This window comes from Coregonus clupeaformis, chromosome 31 (assembly GCF_020615455.1).
Source record: "Coregonus clupeaformis isolate EN_2021a chromosome 31, ASM2061545v1, whole genome shotgun sequence".
NCBI classification, from domain to species: Eukaryota; Metazoa; Chordata; class Actinopteri; order Salmoniformes; family Salmonidae; genus Coregonus; species Coregonus clupeaformis.
In genome coordinates, this window is record NC_059222.1 from 19,425,898 (window position 1) to 19,448,532 (window position 22,635).

Below are 22,635 nucleotides of genomic sequence, written 5' to 3' on the forward strand. Positions count from 1 at the left end.
GTGGTAGACTACAGGAATACATGTACAGAATAAATAAAAAATAAATAAAAATAACAATAATCTTTCACAATCATTGATAAAAAAAAATGAATGTATTGTTCAGATATCATTACAGCGTAGGTGTACTGTAATCAAATGACAAAAAAATTAAATACAATAGAAGGCACTAGTTTGCATCAATCCTGTCTTGAGCATTTGGCCATAGGATATCATCGACATCGCAGAAAATGTCCTCATTGTTGATACACATGGGGAATAACCTTTTGGCATGGTGAATACATACATGTAGGTCTGGATTGATGTCATTGCATGCATAATTCATGGCATGAAGGAGAGTGGCACAGTCATTGGGATGGCAATCATACACCTTCCAACTGTAATGTAATCATGTATTCTATTTTACAGTATAGTTTTGTACTTATGTATTGTAGTGGTCCTGTATTTGGCTCAGTTCATAAGCGCATGGCACCAGCAACACCAGAGTTGTGGGTTTGATTCCCACTGGGGTCACATACCAAAATGATTAGAGTCACTTTGGATAAAAGAGTTTGCTATGTAAACGGCATATATTATGGTATTAGAGTACTGCATTGGCCAATGCAATTTTATTAAAGCGGTGTGAAACCTCCCCATCAAAAAGACCCCAGCAGCTTCTTGGATACATGTTTACTGTATGGGGATGCATTAGCCTACATACAGTACATCACTGATCTTGTCAATATCCTTTTTCTTTTTACTTACTGCGAAAATCATAACAGTCATCACCATAATAATACATTACAGTATATATCATACTTTATATGTTTCTACTTTACAGACATACATTTTCATTATGTAGTTCTCACAATCTGCAGTAGACAAGCCAGTTTAAAATCTGTAGGTTTACCAAATGGTTAAGTGATTATCAATTAAGAGCAGTCGGATTAAGTAATAGTAAAATGTATTTTAACAAATGAGAAAATAATCATATCAAAAGTAATTTGAGCATTGCATTGTGAAAGAAAATTACTTTATATGAACATGTATTGCAAGGTGAAACATGTATTTATGGACGAAACACTGATTACGTTTCGTGAAAAAGCGGCTGCATGATTTTGTGTATTGTATTTAGTCAATTGAAGATGTGCTTTTGAAACATTTTACATTTACATTTTACATTTGAGTCATTTAGCAGACGCTCTTATCCAGAGCGACTTACAGTTAGTGAGTGCATACATTTTTCATAACTCCTTTTTTGATGATCTGTTAACTGTTTTGTACTAAGAGTTGTGAGAATGTACCATATACTTGTGAAAATTGCACCAAAGCGATTGAAAAATGTTTTATTTACTTGCAGTAAGAGCCGAGAGAGATCAAACAATTTCCCCACTTTAATACTTAAAGGTAGACCAAGAAAGATAAACCTTTCACTCAATTCAGATAGACCCACTACCCACCCACCACCCCCTCCAATTAATTGACTTAACATTACGGTAAAAACATTTTCTAAACTTTGTTGTGCTGCACACATAAAATGCATGCACCGCACACGCACACACACACACACACACACACACACACACACACACACACACACACACACACACACACACACACACACACACACACACACACAGTTCTGTCTTACTTCACTTCGTCCTCTATGTTCAGCCGTTATAATCTCAAACAGGATATAGTCAAGGCCTCCCTGGGACCCAAGCTAAAAGCCTCCAACCCCATGGCATCTCTCTGTTAGCTAGCTGAAGAGCTAGATAGCATACTGTCTTTGTGTACCTGGGCGTCGGTGAGAGAGCCTTGTGCTGAGGTATTCATCCCTCACTGAGTTTAGGTGTGTTTGTGTGTGTGTGTGTGTGTGTGTGTGTGTGTGTGTGTGTGTGTGTGTGTGTGTGTGTGTGTGTGTGTGTGTGTGTGTACAGAGGTCTTTATCCTAGCCTGAGTCTACCCACATGAAAAAATACTAGAGCTGGGAGATATGGCCAAAATATAATATCAGAATATTTTTCAAATGTTTGATGGTATGACAGTATTTTATGGTAATTTATGTTTTTGAATAATAAAAGTTCTAAACATGCTTCATGAGTAGTTCATGACACTAGGATGGCAACACATACAAATTATATGTGATTTCAATGGGTCATTCTCCATTCTGATTGTTTTATTCTGTTCAATCCAACTGCATTCCCTGCACTTGTATTATCATTTCAACACTGTGCCACGTAGGGCTGCATGATACGGGTAAGAAATCTAGGCCTAGTTAATTGGTAACTGTTGGAATCATGGAAATAGAATGATTATGGTAATTATATAGTTGGAATATAGTGGGCAGCACCTTGAATACATTGTTGTTTAACATGACAACAAATGAATTAGCCGGGAAGGAATTATTGACAGGATAGGAACCAAAATGTTGGTCAGCATTTCCAGGTGAACCTAATTTGATATTACATTACATGTTTTCTTACCTCATGTAGCTAGCTAGCTAACATATGCATGATTTGCCTATTCATCTCTGATTTTGAAGATACCGTTGTACAAACAAAATGCTTATTTAGGCCTACACCAGCACTGGTACCAGGTTGTATTAGCTAGCTAGATTTTGTCTGACTACTACTGCATTTAGCAACTTAGCTAGCCAGCTAACTAGTGATTAGTATTAGCGGTTAACACAATTTATTTTTGCAACAACTTGCAGACAGTAGTTAGCAGACAGCAAGATACACAAAATAATAGTGTAATTATAGAACACTTGTGGAAAGCAGCATGTCACCAACATCTTGTTGTGTCCATCTGACCATGCAGATTGCAGAGTGAAAGTGTTCGTGACTCCGTGGTCGAGCAACTGCTCTCTCCTTGAGTGACAGTGGGCAGGACTTGGTGGGGTTAGCGGCATGTGGACTGTACTATACTGTAGTATTTACTGTAGTGTTTTTGCGGACATTACTGTAGAATTTACTATAGTGTTCTTTTAAAAATATATATTTGAAATAGAAGTGGAGGCTTTTTCCTTCAGGAAACCTACTGGAGAAATACTAAAAGAGCATATTTTCCATAACCTGTACGTAGGTAGGTAGGACTGGGGTCTGAACAGATCGTTCAGAGATTCTGCTCTTTTCTATAACCTGTAGAAAGCACAATATATGGTGCCATGTGGGTCAGTTGGTAGAGCATGGCGCTTGCAATGCCAGGGTTGTGTGTTCGATTCCCACGGGGGACCAGTACAAAAACGTATGCACTCACTACTGTACGTCACTCTGGATAACAGCATCTACTAAAATGTAAATGGTCTATAATTGGCATGTAGGTGTCTCACTTATGGGTGGCACAAATTGTGAGTGGCACATTCGGAGAGTACGACCCTGCCTTACACAAGAAGCGGCACAGGTCCTAATCCAGGCACTTGTCATCTCCCGTCTGTTTTACTGCAACTCGCTGTTGGCTGGGCTCCCTGCCTGTGCCATTAAACCCCTACAACTCATCCAGAATGCCACAGCCCGTCTGGTGTTCAACCTTCCCAAGTTCTCTCACATCACCCTGCTCCTCCGCACACTCCACTGGCTTCCAGTTGAAGCTCGCATCTGCTACAAGACCATGGTGCTTGCCTACGGAGCTGCGAGGGGAACAGCACCTCCGTACCTTCAGGCTCTGATCAGTCCCTACACCCAAACGAGGGCATTGCGTTCATCCACCTCTGGCCTGCTGGCTCCCCTACCTCTGCGGAAGCACAGTTCCCGCTCAGCCCAGTCAAAACTGTTCGCTGCTCTGGCACCCCAATGGTGGAACAAGCTCCCTCACGACGCCAGGACAGCGGAGAAACTCACCACCTTCCGGAGACACTTGAAACCCCACCTCTTTAAGGAATACCTGGGATAGGATAAAGTAATCCTTCTACCCCACCCCAAAAAAATAAAAAATAAAATAAAATAATAAAACATATTGTAAAGTGGTTATCCCACTGGCTATAAGGTGAATGCACCAATTTGTAAGTCGCTCTGGATAAGAGTGTCTGCTAAATGACGTAAATGTAAATGTAAATGTGATATGGGCAGGGTATATGCAAATTAAATACTGTAGTTAAAAATGTGTTTTTGTGGACTGAGTGATACTACAGTGTGAAGTATAGTATACTACAGTTTAATATAGAATTTTATAGTAGGTACTGTAGTATTCTACAGCAAACTGTAGTATTTTCTTTAAGTGGGTATGTGGGGATATTAGTCTGTCTGTATGAAGGGAGGTCTCTGGTCGAGGCCAGATAAGAGGTTCACACACCAGTGCAACGCTACAGGAGAATATGGTGAGAATACATCATAAATGGCCCCAGACATGGTCTCAGGACTGTGCAAACACACGCACACAAACGCAAACAATCACACACACCGTGCCATCCTCCTGCTGTGTCTGACACCTGAACATGATCTAGACATCGCTGTAGCAAATGTAAACAAACCCAACTACTGCGTCACAAACTCTCCCCAAAAAACTGCTGATTGCATTTCATTGTGGTGAGACATATTTTGACTGACTGTATTAAAATGTATTGCTTCTATTGTGGGTAATGTATACCTTATTTCCCTCAGTAAGCGACAACAGTAGGCTGAGTGCCTTCAATATCCTCTCCCTGAGACCAGGAACACCTGAAAGAGCTGGGGCAGCAGTTTCTAGGGACGTGTGGAGACCAACCACGCACTGTGATAGCTACCTCAATGTGCTACCCTCTACCTCAAGCAAGGATTGTTATCTTTAAGCATGCAATACAACGCCTATAGAACAAAACAGTATATTAATATTTGGCAGTGATGGATTCTTGAATAAGGCTGTGTTTTGTCACTAGTAAAATGCCACTATAATGTGAATGAAGCTTCTGAATGGAAGATATTTGAAATTAGCAAAATTAGAGTATTTGCTATAATATTGAAATCAAGAACCAAACTGTGCTCTAACAAGATAGCTACTCTATTTGTCAGTCTGTCACAGGAGACTTTAAGTGCTATACCTAAATGCTGCTACTAGCTATATTCTTGAATCATTCTATCTGAAAAGGACTACTGTATATATGGAGATGTATGTTACCTCAACTATACTACATACATTACATTACATTTTTGTCATTTAGCAGACACTCTTATCCAGAGCGACTTACAGGAGCAATTAGGGTTAAGTGCCTTGCTCAAGGGCACATCGACAGATTTTTCACCTAGTCGGCTCGGGGATTAGAACCAGCGACCTTTCGGTTACTGTATGATATATAACCTGAGCAGCATAGCTCACACGATATCCACACATACTGTACATATCCAGAGTTCTTAACCCTATCCCAAACCTTAATCCTTAACTTAACCAAATCGGAATTAAAGCCTGAATTGTTAACCAATCGTAAATAATGCCTGAAGTTAACTCTAGAGTTGTTTCTGTAGCCCAAACCTTAACTCTTAATTTAAGCCAGTCGGAATGAATACCTTAACTTAACCGTAGAGTTGTTTCTATGTGCTTAATATGCCTAAAATGTCTGGAGCCATGAGGCAGCTGTGTGCCTAAATACAGGATGTTGCTACTAGGGGCAACGGTGAGCGCTATTACCATGAAGCAGGCTTGGTTCTGCTAGGGCATTGTGGACGGAGGTGGTGGATGGACATGATCCGCAAGCTCCAGCTCCAAGGGTTGCGTGTTCAATCCTAGTGACAGGCACTTGTTTTTGAAACTTTGAAATGTAATTTCATTTTAGTCATTTAGCAGACACTCTTATCCAGAGCAACTTACAGTTAGTGAGTGCATACATTATTTTTTATTTTATTTTTCATACTGGCCCTCCATGGGAATCGAACCCACAACCCTGGCGTTGCAAACGCCATGCTCTACCAACTAAGCTACATCCCTGTGTCACGGTTTCGGCCGAGGCTGCTCCTCCTCCTTGTTCGGGCAGGTTTCGGCGGTCGTCGTCCCCGGAGTACTAGCTGCCACCGATCTATGTTTCATGTTCGTTTGGTTTTGTCTTTTGTCTACAGGGATGTAGCTCAGTTGATAGAGCATGGCGTTTGCAACGCCAGGGTTGTGGGTTCGATTCCCACAGGGGGTATGAAAATAATAATGTAAGTCGCTCTGGATAAGAGCGTCTGCTAAATGACGTAAATGTAAATGTAATGTAAATGTCTTGATGTTGTACACCTGTGTCTAGTTAGTCCTCATTAGTGTCCTATTTAGTTCTCGTTGTGTGTGTATGGTGTTGTGTGTGATTGCTCTTCTGTTTTGGTGTTCTGAGCTACGTACTTCCCTCCGTTGTTTGGAGAGGTTTTCGCACATGTTCGTGCGCCTTTTGTTTGACGCCTGTGTGCGCCTTTATTTCGCCTCCGGGCTTATTGTGCTCGTGTACTACGTGAATAATTCACTAAAGTCTTTTGGACTTAGCTTCTGCGTCCTGCGCTTGATTCCTGCACCACACCCACCTTCAGCACCCCTGACACCCTGCCGGCCATTCCTTCCCCTACCCTGGGCCAATTGTGTGCCGCCCCATGGGTCTCCCGGTCGCGGCCGGCTAGCACTGCAATGCAGTGCCTTAGACCACTGCGCCACTCGGGAGACATCTCAAACAAGTCAAAATCTGACGTTTGGAGCAACTTCGAAATGTGATTTTTGGAGAAAAGTTGAAAAACGTCTAGTTCTGCACTGAGACTGTGAGAGCTTGTTGCATTTGACAGATGTGCACATCAGCTATAACCACACATGTACATGCAAACTTCTGCTCCACATCCTATTTTCTAGTTTCCCTTAGGCACATGGGGTGTAGAGCTGGATACATAATGTATAATAAGGTAATATAACAGTAACTTCACAGGAGATATGTTGCTCATTAGATACTGGGACCCCAGGGGAGCAAAATGGGATGGAATCCACACTGGTGAATCTCTATCCCCAGGACACACACACACGGATGCATACACAGACACAGACACGCACACACACACACACACACACAAACACAGATGCATGCACACACACACACACACACACACACACACACATACACACACACACACTTCTGCGACAGTCACCAGGGAGAGGAGCAACTACAGAGACACGCAGGAAACAAACAGCACAGCCAATCAGCTCTCAACACACACACACACACACACTCTATTCTCTCCATTAATGGGGAACAGAGCAGGGAAAACCTGGCTTTTAATGAGTACAGAGTGGAAACAAATAGGTTGTTAAGCCCATCAGAAAATAACAGGGATATACTGTTGTGAACTCTGCATGAACAGGAATTAGCTCACAAATCCACTCATTGGCTCTGTTATCTCTCTCTCTCTCTCTCTCTCTCTCTCTCTCTCTCTCTCTCTGTGCTCCACTCCAAAATAGACTAACATTCTCCTGGCTTGTGTCAGACTATATGTAAAAAAACAAACGAACGGATCTGATAAAATAAGAAAAAAATGAATAATATTATGTTTTATGATGGTATTTCGAGGCTGCTTAAATTGCTTGGCATAAATATTGAACCCAAACTATCATGTAAAAAGCAAGGTTCAATAAGTAAATTAATATGATAGAGGGGGGATTTCGAGAAACATGTAGCTTACAGTGTATGTTGGCAACAGCCAAGAGTAAAACATCTGAAGTTGCTCTCTACATACAGTACAGTATTTGAAAGGCTGCCAGAATGTGAAAAATCTGTTCATAACGAAACCTATTCTATTTGCTTGACATGAAACTATGCATTTTTCTTCTACCTCGTTTATCATGTTATTATTGTTTTATTTTCTATGCCAGCCACTTTGCCACCCATTCACAAGTAATATATCAAAAGGTTATTTCAGCAGCTGCCCTGCCCAAGTATAAAACATATTAATTTCATTATTTTCTTTATTTCCCTCTTTACCTGTGTGAGGTACGAGAGTAATAAAGATGCCTTTAGTCGCCCCGAGAATTGGTTCGGTGAAAATCTAATTAAAATGCTGTCCAGATTCTAATGTGAGTCCATAGCTAAAGGACAGATCAATCAGAATGTTTTTGTTGTTGTTTAAATAACTGCAGAAGTTCACTGTATTTACCAACAGCAGAGAAGTCAGAAAACTGTTTTAGTGCTTGTCTTGGGCATAAAATGCACTTACATATTTGTTTTGTTCAATGTCTTGTAAAACTGACATCACAAACAATCACAAAAAAGAAAACGGTTTTAGTTTCAACTAAAGGAGAAAAGCTGATATGGAACTCTATGTAGAGCGGTTGGATGTCTAAATTACATCCATCATTTTCCTCCACAATTTTAATCCAAAATGTAAATTCCAAAATTAAATCCAGATCAATTACAATATTTTATAAACATTTAAAATATATTTACCCAAGATTCATTGCCCACTATCTGCCAATATCATTAAAAAGGCAACCTAAAAATCACCCTGTCACTCCACTGCGACTCGACCTCCATGGCACATTAATAAATTACAACCCTATTTCCAGCCCTTACATTTTTTATGGTCTGCCTATCGATCACCCTGAACAGATACTATATTTGAAAGAAAATGCAAAGTGGCAAGGGGCGGAGAACACACACACACGATGAAACAGAACTGAGAGCAGAGCTATGGCATGCCCAGAAGCTCATAGCTGTAAATTATCTCTGACACAACGGTTAATGGCAGCTAGCGCTACTCATGGTCAGCATTTATTAAGACTTGGCCCTCAAAGAAATCCACTCCATATGGAGATCATTGTCAATGCACTTAAATAGTCTGTAACTCAGATGGGCGTAAGAGAGAGAGAGAGAGAGAGAGAGAGAGACACAGACACAGACGCGTGCACATTCACACACAGGCGGGCGGGCGTCATAGACAGAGGTGGCAGTCGGAATACAGAAAAATGGGATGTTACAAAAAGTAAAAGGGAACAAGAAAAAAAGGAGTCAGAAAGGAGGGGAGGAGGAAAGGAGGGGAGGAGGAAAGGAGGGGAGGAGGAAAGGAGGGGAGGAGGAAAGCGGAGCAGTGTCCCGCAACGCTCTGAAATAACGAGGGAGCCAAAGCTGTCAGGAGAGAAGGAGTGTGGCTTCATGGGCAGGTTGGCATTTTCATGGGTGGAAAAAGGAAGAAAGGAGAAAAAGAAAGAGAGAAATGACAGGAGGTGCATGGCATCATGGAGGGGGGGAGAAAGGAAAAGAGAGAAATTACAGGAGGTACATGGCATCATGGAGGGGATGAGAAAGGGAAAGAGAGAAATTACAGGAGGTACATGGCATCATGGAGGGGGTGAGAAAGGGAAAGAGAGAAATTACAGGAGGTGCATGGCATCATGGAGGGGGGAGAAAGGGAAAGAGAGAAATTACAGGAGGTGCATGGCATCATGGAGGGGGGGAGAAAGGGAAAGAGAGAAATTACAGGAGGTGCATGGCATCATGGAGGGGGGAGAAAGGGAAAGAGAGAAATTACAGGAGGTGCATGGCATCATGGAGGGGGGAGAAAGGGAAAGAGAGAAATTACAGGAGGTGCATGGCATCATGGAGGGGGTGAGAAAGGGAAAGAGAGAAATTACAGGAGGTGCATGGCATCATGGAGGGGGAGAAAGGGAAAGAGAGAAATTACAGGAGGTGCATGGCATCATGGAGGGGGGGAGAAAGGGAAAGAGATAACTTACAGGAGGTGCATGGCATCATGAAGGGGGGGAGAAAGGGAAAGAGAGAAATTACAGGAGGCGCATGGCATCATGGAGGGGGTGAGAAAGGGAAAGAGAGAAATTACAGGAGGTGCATGGCATCATGGAAGGGGGGAGAAAGGGAAAGAGAGAAATTACAGGAGGTGCATGGCATCATGGAGGGGGGAGAAAGGGAAAGAGAGAAATTACAGGAGGTGCATGGCATCATGGAGGGGGGAGAAAGGGAAAGAGAGAAATTACAGGAGGTGCATGGCATCATGGAGGGGGGAGAAAGGGAAAGAGAGAAATTACAGGAGGTGCATGGCATCATGGAGGGGGGTGAGAAAGGGAAAGAGAGAAATTACAGGAGGTGCATGGCATCATGGAGGGGGGAGAAGGGGAAAGAGAGAAATTACAGGAGGTGCATGGCATCATGGAGGGGGGGAGAAAGGGAAAGAGAGAAATTACAGGAGGTGCATGGCATCATGGAGGGGGAGAGAAAGGGAAAGAGAGAAATTACAGGAGGTGCATGGCATCATGGAGGGGGGGAGAAAGGAAAAGAGAAGAGAAGAAAGAGAATAGAAAGAGAGAAATGTCAAAGCTTCCCAGCGGCTTCCAGGCAGCAACACTTCGTCTGCGATGTGGGTCACAGTTTCTACCGCGTTCCATATCACACACACACATACAAACACACACACACACACACCATGCACACGCACACACACACACCATGCACGATGCGGGCACGCATACCCACAAGCACACACACCCAAACACACACACACACACACACCGAGTGTCACACTAAGAGTCATACTGAGACCTAATGCTCACAGACATTTAAAAAATGTGTTTAATGTATCTTAAAAATAGACCAAAATAGAGCAGAATCAATGTCGGTTAATGTCACTGTGAATACTATAAAGGCCACGTGATGAGTTAATGAAGTGTGAAAAATACCACAAAAGGACAGTGCCGGACACATTCAGAGTTCAGAGGACATTGTGCTGGATGGATAGTTTCATCAGTTAGAAGGCCACAACATGACATACTTGCCCCAAAGACTTTGGTCAAAAGTAGTGCACTATTTAGGGAATTCAATAGGGTGCCATTTGGGAATCAGACTTTGTTTATTTTTTTTCTACATGACTGGACAGGACCAGGTTTACCCAGTTTTACGAGGTGTATCTGTTTTCTGGCGGTCCTATCTGGGGTTGCTAGGGGGTTGGGATTTACAGAGTTAGAGTGACCTCCCAATACTCTATGGTTGTTTTAATAGGTTGAAGGTCATGAATTACTACCCAATAAGCACACACACACATACACACACACAGGGATGCACAAGCACACGCACAAACGCAGCAACATATACACACAAACGTTATACAGAAACACACACACAAACACACAAAGGGATGCACAAGTGCGTGCATAATCACAGGAACGAGCACACGCACGCAACATTACACAGACACACACACACACGCATGCACAAATGCACATTACACAAACACACACATACAACAAATCGGCATCGACGGGTTGTTATCCATCTCGGCACAAATAAACTCCTCATAGTCCCACCCAATGTCTAACATGAGTGAAAGCCTAATTTCCCAAGCCAAGGAATGTCCTTTGAAAGCCTTGTAAAAATTGGATTAGAATTTACAAAATGCATAATAGAGTTATTGGAATGTAGGATTTTTTAGGAATTAGTTCATTCTAATTAGCAAGAGAGCAAGAGATAGAGAAATCTTGAAAGAGCAAGAAATAGTTTGCGAGAGATAGACAGGGGGGGGATAATGGATATATAGAAAAAGTCACAAGCCAAATCCAAGACCAAATCCAAAGTTTGTGTCCAAACAAGATCTGTAACTCTGTAACCCCTTGATAAAACCAACAGGATCAGATCCCTGTTTGGTGCTAGTCTTAATCCTGATAATCGAAGCAGCTGTCTCTCTGATGGCAGCACCACCGCCTTTACAATTTCACACACAGCGATCTTATCCTATATCCTCCCAGAGCCATAGCTCTAGTGCAAAGGCTTTTACCTGTGTGTGTGTGTGTGTGTGTGTGTTTGTGTGTGTGTGTGCGTGTGCGTGTGTTTTGCTCTACAAAGGCTTTTTACCGATCATCCTTTCCAGTGGCATTTATCATCTTGCTCAAAAAGGGCAAAAGGGGGTCTGGTTACACCCCTGTCTGTCTGTCTGACTGTCTGTCTGACTACCTGTGAGTCTGTGATAGCCTTCAGATCCCATTCCACGGATGACATTTGAACAGCATAACACAGTAAATGGGGAACCACAGATCAACTTCCACTTTTGTTTGTATTCCATTTGGAGCGGTTGCCATTTTGCTCAATTATGAAACATGAGATTGGCCCCTTGCTCGATGTAAAGTAGCGGTTATAAGATAGCTTTTAGTAGACAGAGAGAGATAAAGAGAGAGAGAGACAGAGAGAGAGAGAGAAAGAGAGAGAGAGAGAGCGAGAGAGAGAGAGAGAGAGAGAGAGAGAGAGAGAGAGAGAGAGAGAGAGAGCGAGATGGAGAGAGAGAGACTTCTTCACTTAACATTTGATTTGATTGAGAGAGAGACGCAGAGAGAGAAAGAGAGAGCGAAGGAGAGAGAAAGAGAGCGAGAGAAAGAGAGAGAGAGAGAGAGAGAGAGAGAGAGACTTCTTCACTTAACATTTGATTTGATCACAGGCTGGCTGAATGAGCTACAGGATCCAGATGTCTTACTCAGTGATTTACTCTGCAAACAACAGGCCACAAATCAAGCCTTGTATTTATTCCCTCAACAAACAGTTAAAAAATATATATATAATAATTGCAACATTTACTTGGAGCGAACTCTGCAAATAGCACTGCTGGGTGATTTGAAAAGTCATAGTCAATCGATCAATGATATAATAATACTCTCAACAAAAATGTTTATCTTTAATTTATAATCTGTAGAAACTATGAGAATAGAAAGGTTCAGAACTTCTCATCACAGTGGAATAATATATGGCAGCTAGAAATCAAAACTGGATGGTCTTCAGAGATAGATGGGAGGTGTTGAGGGTAGCTGAAGGCTGGGACTAAAAACAAACAAAAGATAACTAATGTAAAATATACTGTGTCCGTAAAATATATATAGTATGTATAAGCTGGAAGTAGAAGCCAAAATGTTGTTGTCCATTAGTTTACTCTAATTAGGGGAGGGGTGGTAGTGTTAGGGGAAAATATTAAAGAAGGAAAATATATACAAAATACATATATTTCAAATTATATATACACTTCCAGTCAAAAGTTTGGACACACCTACTCATTCAAGGGTTTTCCTTTATTTTTTTGTACTATTTTCTACATTGTAGAATAATAGGGAATACATCAAAACTATGAAATAACACATGGAATCATGTAGTAACCAAAAAATATATTTTATATTTGAGATTCTTCAAATAAAATAGCCACCCTTTGCCTTGATGACAGCTTTGCACACGTTTGGCATTATTTCAACCAGCTTCATGAGGTAGTCACCTGGAATCCATTTCAATTAACAGGTGTGCCTTAACATTTAATCTGTGGAATTTCTTTCCTCCTTAATGAGTTTGAGCCAATCAGTTGTGCTGTGACAAGGTAGGAGGGAGGGGGGGGGGGGTATACAGAAGATAGTCATATTTGGTAAAAGACCAAGTCCTTCATTACTAGACATGAAGGTTAGTCAATACAGAACATTTCAAGAACTCTGAAAGTTTCTTCAAGTACAGTCGCAAAAACCAACAAGCGCTATGATGAAACTGGCTCTCATGAGGACCGCCACAGGAATGGAAGACCCAGAGTTACCTCTGCTGCAGATGATAAGTTCATTCGAGTTACCAGCCTCAGGAATTGCAGCCCAAATAAATGCTTCACAGAGCTCAAGTCACAGACACATCTCAACATCAACTGTTCAGAGGGGACTGTGTGAATCAGGCATTCATGGTCGAATTCCTGCAAATAAACCACTACTAAAGGACACCAATAATAAGAAGAGACCTGCTTGGGCCAAGAAACACGAGCAATGGACATTCGACCTGTGGAAATGTGTCCTTTGGTCTGGAGTCCAAATTTGAGATTTTTGGTTACAACCGCCGTGGCTTTGTGAGACGTGGTGTGGGTGAACGGAAGGTCTCCGCATCTGTATTTCCCACCGTAAAGCATGGAGGAGGAGGTGTTATGGTGTGGGGGTGCTTTGCTGGTGACACTGTCTGTGATTTATTTACGGCAGAGTGAAGGAAAAGCCGCCAACAAGTGCTTAGCATATGTGGGAACTTGCTGTCATCAAGGCAAAGGGTGGCTATTTGAAGAATCTCAAATATAAAATATATTTTGATTTGTTTAACACTCTTTTGGTTACTACATGATTCCATATGTGTTATTTCATAATTGTGATGTCTTCACTATTATTCTACAATGTAGAAAATAGTAAAAATAAAGAAAAACCCTTGAATGAGTAGGTGTGTCCAAACTTTTGACTGGAAAAGTACAGTGGGGAGAACAAGTATTTGACACACTGCCGATTTTGCAGGTTTTCCTACTTACAAAGCATGTAGAGGTCTGTAATATTTATCATAGGTACACTTCAACTGTGAGAGACGGAATCTAAAACAAAAATCCAGAAAATCACATTGTATGATTTTTAAGTAATTCATTTGCATTTTATTGCATGACATAAGTATTTGATCACCTACCAACCAGTAAGAATTCCGGCTCTCACAGACCTGTTAGTTTTTCTTTAAGAAGCCCTCCTGTTCTCCACTCATTACCTGTATTAACTGCACCTGTTTGAACTCGTTACCTGTGTAAAAGACACCTGTCCACACACTCAATCAAACAGACTCCAACCTCTCCACAATGGCCATGACCAGAGAGCTGTGTAAGGACATCAGGGATAAAATTGTAGACCTGCACAAGGCTGGGATGGGCTACAGGACAATAGGCAAGCAGCTTGGTGAGAAGGCAACAACTGTTGGCGCAATTATTAGAAAATGGAAGAAGTTCAAGATGACGGTCAATCACCCTCGGTCTGGGGCTCCATGCAAGATCTCACCTCGTGGGGCATCAATGATCATGAGGAAGGTGAGGGATCAGCCCAGAACTACACAGCAGGACCTGGTCAATGACCTGAAGAGAGCTGGGACCACAGTCTCAAAGAAAACCATTAGTAACACACTACGCCGTCATGGATTAAAATCCTGCAGCGCACGCAAGGTCCCCCTGCTCAAGCCAGCGCATGTCCAGGCCCGTCTGAAGTTTGCCAATGACCATCTGGATGATCCAGAGGAGGAATGGGAGAAGGTCATGTGGTCTGATGAGACAAAAATAGAGCTTTTTGGTCTAAACTCCATTCGCCGTGTTTGGAGGAAGAAGAAGGATGAGTTCAACCCCAAGAACACCATCACAACCGTGAAGCATGGAGGTGGAAACATCATTATTTGGGGATGCTTTTCTGCAAAGGGGACAGGACGACTGCACCGTATTGAGGGGAGGATGGATGGGGCCATGTATCGCGAGATCTTGGCCAACAACCTCCTTCCCTCAGTAAGAGCATTGAAGATGGGTCGTGGCTGGGTCTTCCAGCATGACAATGACCCGAAACACACAGCCAGGGCAACTAAGGAGTGGCTCCGTAAGAAGCATCTCAAGGTCCTGGAGTGGCTGTGCTCTTCACAGATGAAAGCAGGTTCACACTGAGCACGTGACAGACGTGACAGAGTCTGGAGACGCCGTGGAGAACGTTCTGCTGCCTGCAACATCCTCCAGTATGACCGGTTTGGCGGTGGGTCAGTCATGGTGTGGGGTGGCATTTCTTTGGGGGGCCGCACAGCCCTCCATGTGCTCGCCAGAGGTAGCCTGACTGCCATTAGGTACCGAGATGAGATCCTCAGACCCCTTGTGAGACCATATGCTGGTGCGGTTGGCCATGGGTTCCTCCTAATGCAAGACAATGCTAGACCTCATGTGGCTGGAGTGTGTCAGCAGTTCCTGCAAAAGGAAGGCATTGATGCTATGGACTGGCCCGCCCGTTCCCCAGACCTGAATCCAATTGAGCACATCTGGGACATCATGTCTCGCTCCATCCACCAACGCCACGTTGCACCACAGACTGTCCAGGAGTTGGCGGATGCTTTAGTCCAGGTCTGGGAGGAGATCCCTCAGGAGACCATCCGCCACCTCATCAGGAGCATGCCCAGGCGTTGTAGGGAGGTCATACAGGCACGTGGAGGCCACACACACTACTGAGCCTCATTTTGACTTGTTTTAAGGACATTACATCAAAGTTGGATCAGCCTGTAGTGTGGTTTTCCACTTTAATTTTGAGGGGGACTCCAAATCCAGAACTCCATGGGTTGATAAATTTGATTTCCATTGATCATTTTTGTGTGATTTTGTTGTCAGCACATTCAACTATGTAAAGAGAAAAGTATTTAATAAGATTATTTCATTCATTCAGATCAAGGATGTGTTATTTGAGTGTTCCCTTTATTTTTTTGAGCAGTGTATATATATATATATATATATATACAGTGGGGAAAAAAAGTATTTAGTCAGCCACCAATTGTGCAAGTTCTCCCATTTAAAAAGATGAGAGAGGCCTGTAATTTTCATCATAGGTACACGTCAACTATGACAGACAAATTAAGGAAAAAAAATCCAGAAAATCACATTGTAGGATTTTTTATGAATTTATTTGCAAATTATGGTGGAAAATAAGTATTTGGTCACCTACAAACAAGCAAGATTTCTGGCTCTCACAGACCTGTAACTTCTTCTTTAAGAGGCTCCTCTGTCCTCCACTCGTTACCTGTATTAATGGCACCTGTTTGAACTTGTTATCAGTATAAAAGACACCTGTCCACAACCTCAAACAGTCACACTCCAAACTCCACTATGGCCAAGACCAAAGAGCTGTCAAAGGACACCAGAAACAAAATTGTAGACCTGCACCAGGCTGGGAAGACTGAATCTGCAATAGGTAAGCAGCTTGGTTTGAAGAAATCATCTGTGGGAGCAATTATTAGGAAATGGAAGACATACAAGACCACTGATAATCTCCCTCGATCTGGGGCTCCACGCAACATCTCACCCCGTGGGGTCAAAATGATCACAAGAACGGTGAGCAAAAATCCCAGAACCACACGGGGGGACCTAGTGAATGACCTGCAGAGAGCTGGGACCAAAGTAACAAAGCCTACCATCAGTAACACACTACGCCAATAGGGACTCAAATCCTGCAGTGCCAGACGTGTCCCCCTGCTTAAGCCAGTACATGTCCAGGCCCGTCTGAAGTTTGCTAGAGTGCATTTGGATGATCCAGAAGAGGATTGGGAGAATGTCATATGGTCAGATGAAACCAAAATATAACTTTTTGGTAAAAACTCAACTCGTCGTGTTTGGAGGACAAAGAATGCTGAGTTGCATCCAAAGAACACCATACCTACTGTGAAGCATGGGGGTGGAAACATCATGCTTTGGGGCTGTTTTTCTGCAAAGGGACCAGGACGACTGATCCGTGTAAAGGAAAGAATGAATGGGGCCATGTATCGTGAGATTTTGAGTGAAAACCTCCTTCCATCAGCAAGGGCATTGAAGATGAAACGTGGCTGGGTCTTTCAGCATGACAATGATCCCAAACACACCGCCCGGGCAACGAAGGAGTGGCTTCGTAAGAAGCATTTCAAGGTCCTGGAGTGGCCTAGCCAGTCTCCAGATCTCAACCCCATAGAAAATCTTTTGAGGGAGTTGAAAGTCTGTGTTGCCCAGCGACAGCACCAAAACATCACTGCTCTAGAGGAGATCTGCATGGAGGAATGGGCCAAAATACCAGCAACAGTGTGTGAAAACCTTGTGAAGACTTACAGAAAACGTTTGACCTGTGTCATTGCCAACAAAGGGTATATAACAAAGTATTGAGAAACTTTTGTTATTGATCAAATACTTATTTCCCACCATAATTTGCAAATAAATTCATAAAAAATCCTACAATGTGATTTTCTGGATTTTTTTTCTCATTTTGTCTGTCATAGTTGACGTGTACCTATGATGAAAATTACAGGCCTCTCTCATCTTTTTAAGTGGGAGAACTTGCACAATTGGTGGCTGACTAAATACTTTTTTTCCCCACTGTATATATATTTAATGACAGTTTCACTTGACACCACCAGGACTCACAGACTCACATATTTACATTAGTCAATGACCATAGGAGTTGGAAAGACAGCACAGATAGATCTGGGCCCAGGCTAGATTAACATGCATGCTGACCTGACGATTGAACGCATCAATACTTGGACTTCTGGGCCACTCAATAACTCACAATAGAATAAAAAAAACGAATTTGTTAAGACAATCTGTTAATCTGCAACTGTGCAATAGTCATTTTTGTCTAAACGGAAAGCAATGAGATGATGATTAGCCATGTTAATTAACAAGTCAATTACAACAAGAAAATGGTATCTGAACATAAAGTAGGCCTATCAAATAAAATAAAATTGTATTTGCCACATGCGCCGAATACAACAGGTGTAGACATTACAGTGAAATGCTTACTTACAAGCCCTTAACCAACAATGCAAAGTAAAACAAATAAAAAAAGAGCAGCAGTCAAATAAAATAACAGTAGGGAGGCTATTTACAGGGGGGTACCGATGCAGAGTCAATGTGCGGGGGCACCGGCTAGTCGAGGTAATTGAGGTAATATGTACATGTGGGTAGAGTTAAAGTGACTATGCATAAATAATAAACAGAGTAGCAGCAGAGTAAAAAAGGGGGACGGGGTGGGGGTGGGGGGGCAGTGCAAATTGTCCGGGTAGCCATGATTAGCTGTTCAGGAGTCTTATGGCTTGGTGGGAAAAGCTGTTGAGAAGCCTTTCGGACCTAGACTTGGCGCTCCGGTACCGCTTGCCGTGCGGTAGCAGAGAGAACAGTCTATGACTAGGGTGGCTGGAGTCTTTGACAATTTTGAGGGCCTTCCTCTGACACCGCCTGGTATAGAGGTCCTGGATGGCAGGAAGCTTGGCCCCAGTGATGTACTGGGCCGTACGCACTACCCTCTGTAGTGCCTTGCGGTCGGAGGCCGAGCAGATGCCATACCAGGCGGTGATGCAACCAGTCAGGATGCTCTCGATGGTGCAGCTGTAGAACATTTTGAGGATCTGAGGACCCATGCCAAATGTTTTCAGTCTCCTGAGGGGGAATAGGCTTTGTCGTGCCCTCTTCACGACTGTCTTGGTGTGTTTGGTGATGTGGACACCAAGGAACTTGACCTCCTCCCTATAGGCTGCCTCATCGTTGTCGGTGATCAGGCCTACCACTGTTGTGTCGTCGGCAAACTTAATGAAGGTGTTGGAGTCGTGCCTGGCAATGCAGTCATGGGTGAACAGGGAGTACAGGAGGGCACTATGGTGTTCAACGCTGAGCTGTAGTCAATGAATAGCATTCTCACGTATGTGTTCCTCTTGTCCAGGTGGGAAAGGGCAGTGTGGAGTGCAATAGATATTGCATCATCTGTGGATCTGTTGGGGCGGTATGCAAATTGGAGTGGGTCTAGGGTTTCTGGGATAATGGTGTTGATGTGAGCCATGACCAGCCTTTCAAAGCACTTCATGGCTACAGACGTGAGTGCTACGGGTCGGTAGTCATTTAGGCAGGTTATCTTAGTGTCCTTGGGCACAGGGACTATGGTGGTATGCTTGAAACATGTTGGTATTACAGACTCAGTCAGGGACATGTTGAAAATGTCAATGAAGACACTTGCCAGTTGGTCAGCACATGCTCGGAGTACACGTCCTGGTAATCCGTCTGGCCCTGCGGCCTTGTGAATGTTGACCTGCTTAAAAGTCTTACTCACATCGGCTACGGAGAGCGTGATCACATAGTCATCCGGAGCAGCTGGTGCTCTCATGCACGCTTCAGTGTTGCTTGCCTCGAAGCGAGCATAGAAGTGATTTAGCTCGTCTGGTAGGCTTGTGTCACTGGGCAGCTCGCGGCTGTGCTTCCCTTTGTAGTCTGTAATAGTTTTCAAGCCCTGGCACATCCGACGAGCATCAGAGCCGGTGTAGTACGATTCAATCTTAGTTCTTTATTGACTCGTTGCCTGTTTGATGGTTCGTCGGAGGGCATAGCGGGATTTCTTATAAGCGTCCAGGTTAGAGTCCCGCTCCTTGAAAGTGGCAGCTCTAGCCTTTAGCTCAGTGCGGATGTTGCCTGTAATCCATGGCTTCTGGTTGGGGTATGTACGTACGGTCACTGTGGGGACTATGTCATCGATGCACTTATTGATGAAGCCAGTGACTGATGTGGTGTACTCCTCAATGCTATTGGAAGAATCCCAGAACATATTCCAGTTTGTGCTAGCAAAACAGTCCTGTAGCTTAGCATCTGAGTCATCTTACCACTTTTTTATTAACCGAGTCACTGGTGCTTCCTGCTTTAGTTTTTGCTTATAAGCAGGAATCAGGAGGATAGAGTTATGGTCAGATTTGCCAAATGGAGGGTGAGGGAGAGCTTTGTATGCGTCTCTGTGTCTGGAGTAAAGGTGGTCTAGAGTTTTTTATCCTCTGGTTGCACATTTAACATGCTGGTAGAAATTAGGGTTGAACGGATTTAAGTTTCCCTGCATTAAAGTCCCTGGCCACTAGGAGCGCTGCCTCTGGATGAGCGTTTTCCTGTTTACTTATGGACTTATACAGCTCATTGAGTGCAGTCTTAGTGCCATCATTGGTTTGTGTTGGTATATAGACAGCTACGAAAAATATAGAAGAAAACTCTCTTGGTAAATAGTGTGGTCTACAGCTTATCATGAGATACTCTACCTCAGGCGAGCAAAACCTTGAGACTTCCTTAGTATTAGATTTTTTGCACCAGCTGTTGTTTACAAATATACACAGACCGCCACCCCTTGTCTTACCGGAGTCAGCCGTTCTATCCTGACGATGTAGCGTATATCCCGCCAGCTATATGTTATCAATGTCGTCATTCAGCCACGACTCGGTGAAACATAAGATATTACAGTTTTTAATGTCCCGTTGGTAGGATAACCGTAATCTTAGGTTGTCTACCTTATTTTCAAATTATTGAACATTGGTAATAGGCAGTTTGCTCGTTCGCCGTCGGATCCTTACGAGGCACCCCGACCTACGTCCACGATATCTCCGTCTCTTTCTCATGCGAATGACGGGGATTTGGGCCTTGTCGGGTGTCTGTAGGATATCCTTTGCGTCCGACTCATTGAAGAAAAAATCTTAGTCCAATACGAGGTGAGTAATCGCTGTCCTGATAGCCAGAAGCTCTTTTTGGTCATAACAGACGGTGGCATCCTTTCCAACATATCGCTGTCTCTCTCTTTTATCCCCAACTTGTCCTTTTACCCATATTAATCTGCCCATGCTATCACTCTCTGCTGCGATCTTCCCCTATTTGTCTTGATCAACTTGTCCCTCTCCTCTTGTCTCAGTCCTCGGAGGCAGGCTGGAGTGTACGGAGGCAGGCTGGAGTGTGGCTCAGAGCGGACGGCTAGCGCCATGCTAACCCTGCCCGGGCCCTGTCCAGAGGGCTGAGTCTGGGCCACCTGGACACCACCCTGGTCTCTCTCTCTCTCTCAAATTCAAATTCAAATTCAAATTCAAGCTGCTTTATTGGCATGAAAAACATTGCGTCAATATTGCCAAAGCAACAATGTAATAAAATAATGAAGAATAATATCATAAAATGGTAGTTGTTAGAGCCGATTTGGGCATATTTTGTATAAAAGACTGAACATACTGAGCTCCATGTACATTTGTGTAAATATATTAAATATTAATGTATATGATGAAATATTAGGTACGTACCTTTATGATTTATTTACCGGATTGAGATATATTCATTTGTTATTAGTGTAACTCAGTTTTTGGCCCCCCCTCTTGCCCATTCATTGTACTGTGTTAATTGTGTTAGTATAAAGGCAAAAAGTTGGGCCTTCGGGGGGAGGAGTCCTTGCTAGATGCGGGAGCGGTATAGTTTTTTGACCATATAGACATACAGAAATACAGACAGACAGGTCATATTATATTATGTATTTGCATTTCAAGTAATCTCTGCTTTAAGTTGATTGGAGAATACCTTTTTGTTAGATAAGAAGAATAAACATTTTTTGTTGCACTATATCCCTGGATCTCATTGAATGTTTGGCCGTTTGGAAACGTTGAGTGTGGACTGTATGCGTCCGAAACAACCCCGCTTCAGGCTAGGGCAGTGGCTATGGTAAAGAGGAAAGGAAGCCACTACAGTAGTAAATAATAATAAATAAATAAATAAAAAATAACAATAATCTCTCTCTTTCTCCGCATCCCTCTCTCTCTTAACCTCCTCCATGGCAGTATGAAGCCTTTTTTCTGTCTGTCAATCTCAGAGAACAGGAAGTCTCCATGCTGCACTGTGATTTATTAAACCAGGCCTATGAGCTGCTATTCTCAACCCCACCCACCCCCCAAACAGCAAATGCAATCTCAACACGCTATCGCTATGGCCATTTGTCATTACTTAAACCCCTATTTGCCTCCAGAGGCACAGGCACCATGGGTCATTCACACGCACACAGACTCACTCACACACACACAGAGGCGCAGGCGCACACACACAAATGCACATGTACATACACACGCACACAGACAAACACATATGCGCTCGTCTCCCCTGCCAACAACAGTGGCCTTTAGGTCCTTCAGTAGGCTATTAGTCATGTTTTACACTTAAGTTGAATTAATAGCACATTGCAGATGGAGGGGGGGAATATATCACAAACATAACAACAATTTATCTTGTTGTTGTTGCTTCTCAAGTCCTACATCGAGTGAGTCATTGTACTTAATGATTCAGAATGTGGAAAAGAGATTGTAATGAATATTTTTAAACCAGTTGGTAGCATATTTAGGTAATTATCATAGAATATTGTTATGCCTTTTTTTTAGGTTATTCCCAATAGAATTCATGTAGTGTATATTTACAT

At 43.0% G+C, this 22,635-nt stretch overlaps 1 protein-coding gene and 1 non-coding gene across 13 annotated transcripts in view; both read right to left on the minus strand.

Moving 5' to 3' along the window:
• The window catches only part of LOC121547681 (neurexin-1a), a 558,882-nt gene that overhangs the window by 452,840 nt on the left and 83,407 nt on the right, over window positions 1–22,635 (minus strand). The window lies entirely within an intron of this gene.
• Window positions 2,993–3,047, minus strand: LOC121548121. The gene has a single exon (XR_005996611.1). It is a non-coding gene; the product is annotated as a U7 small nuclear RNA (small nuclear RNA).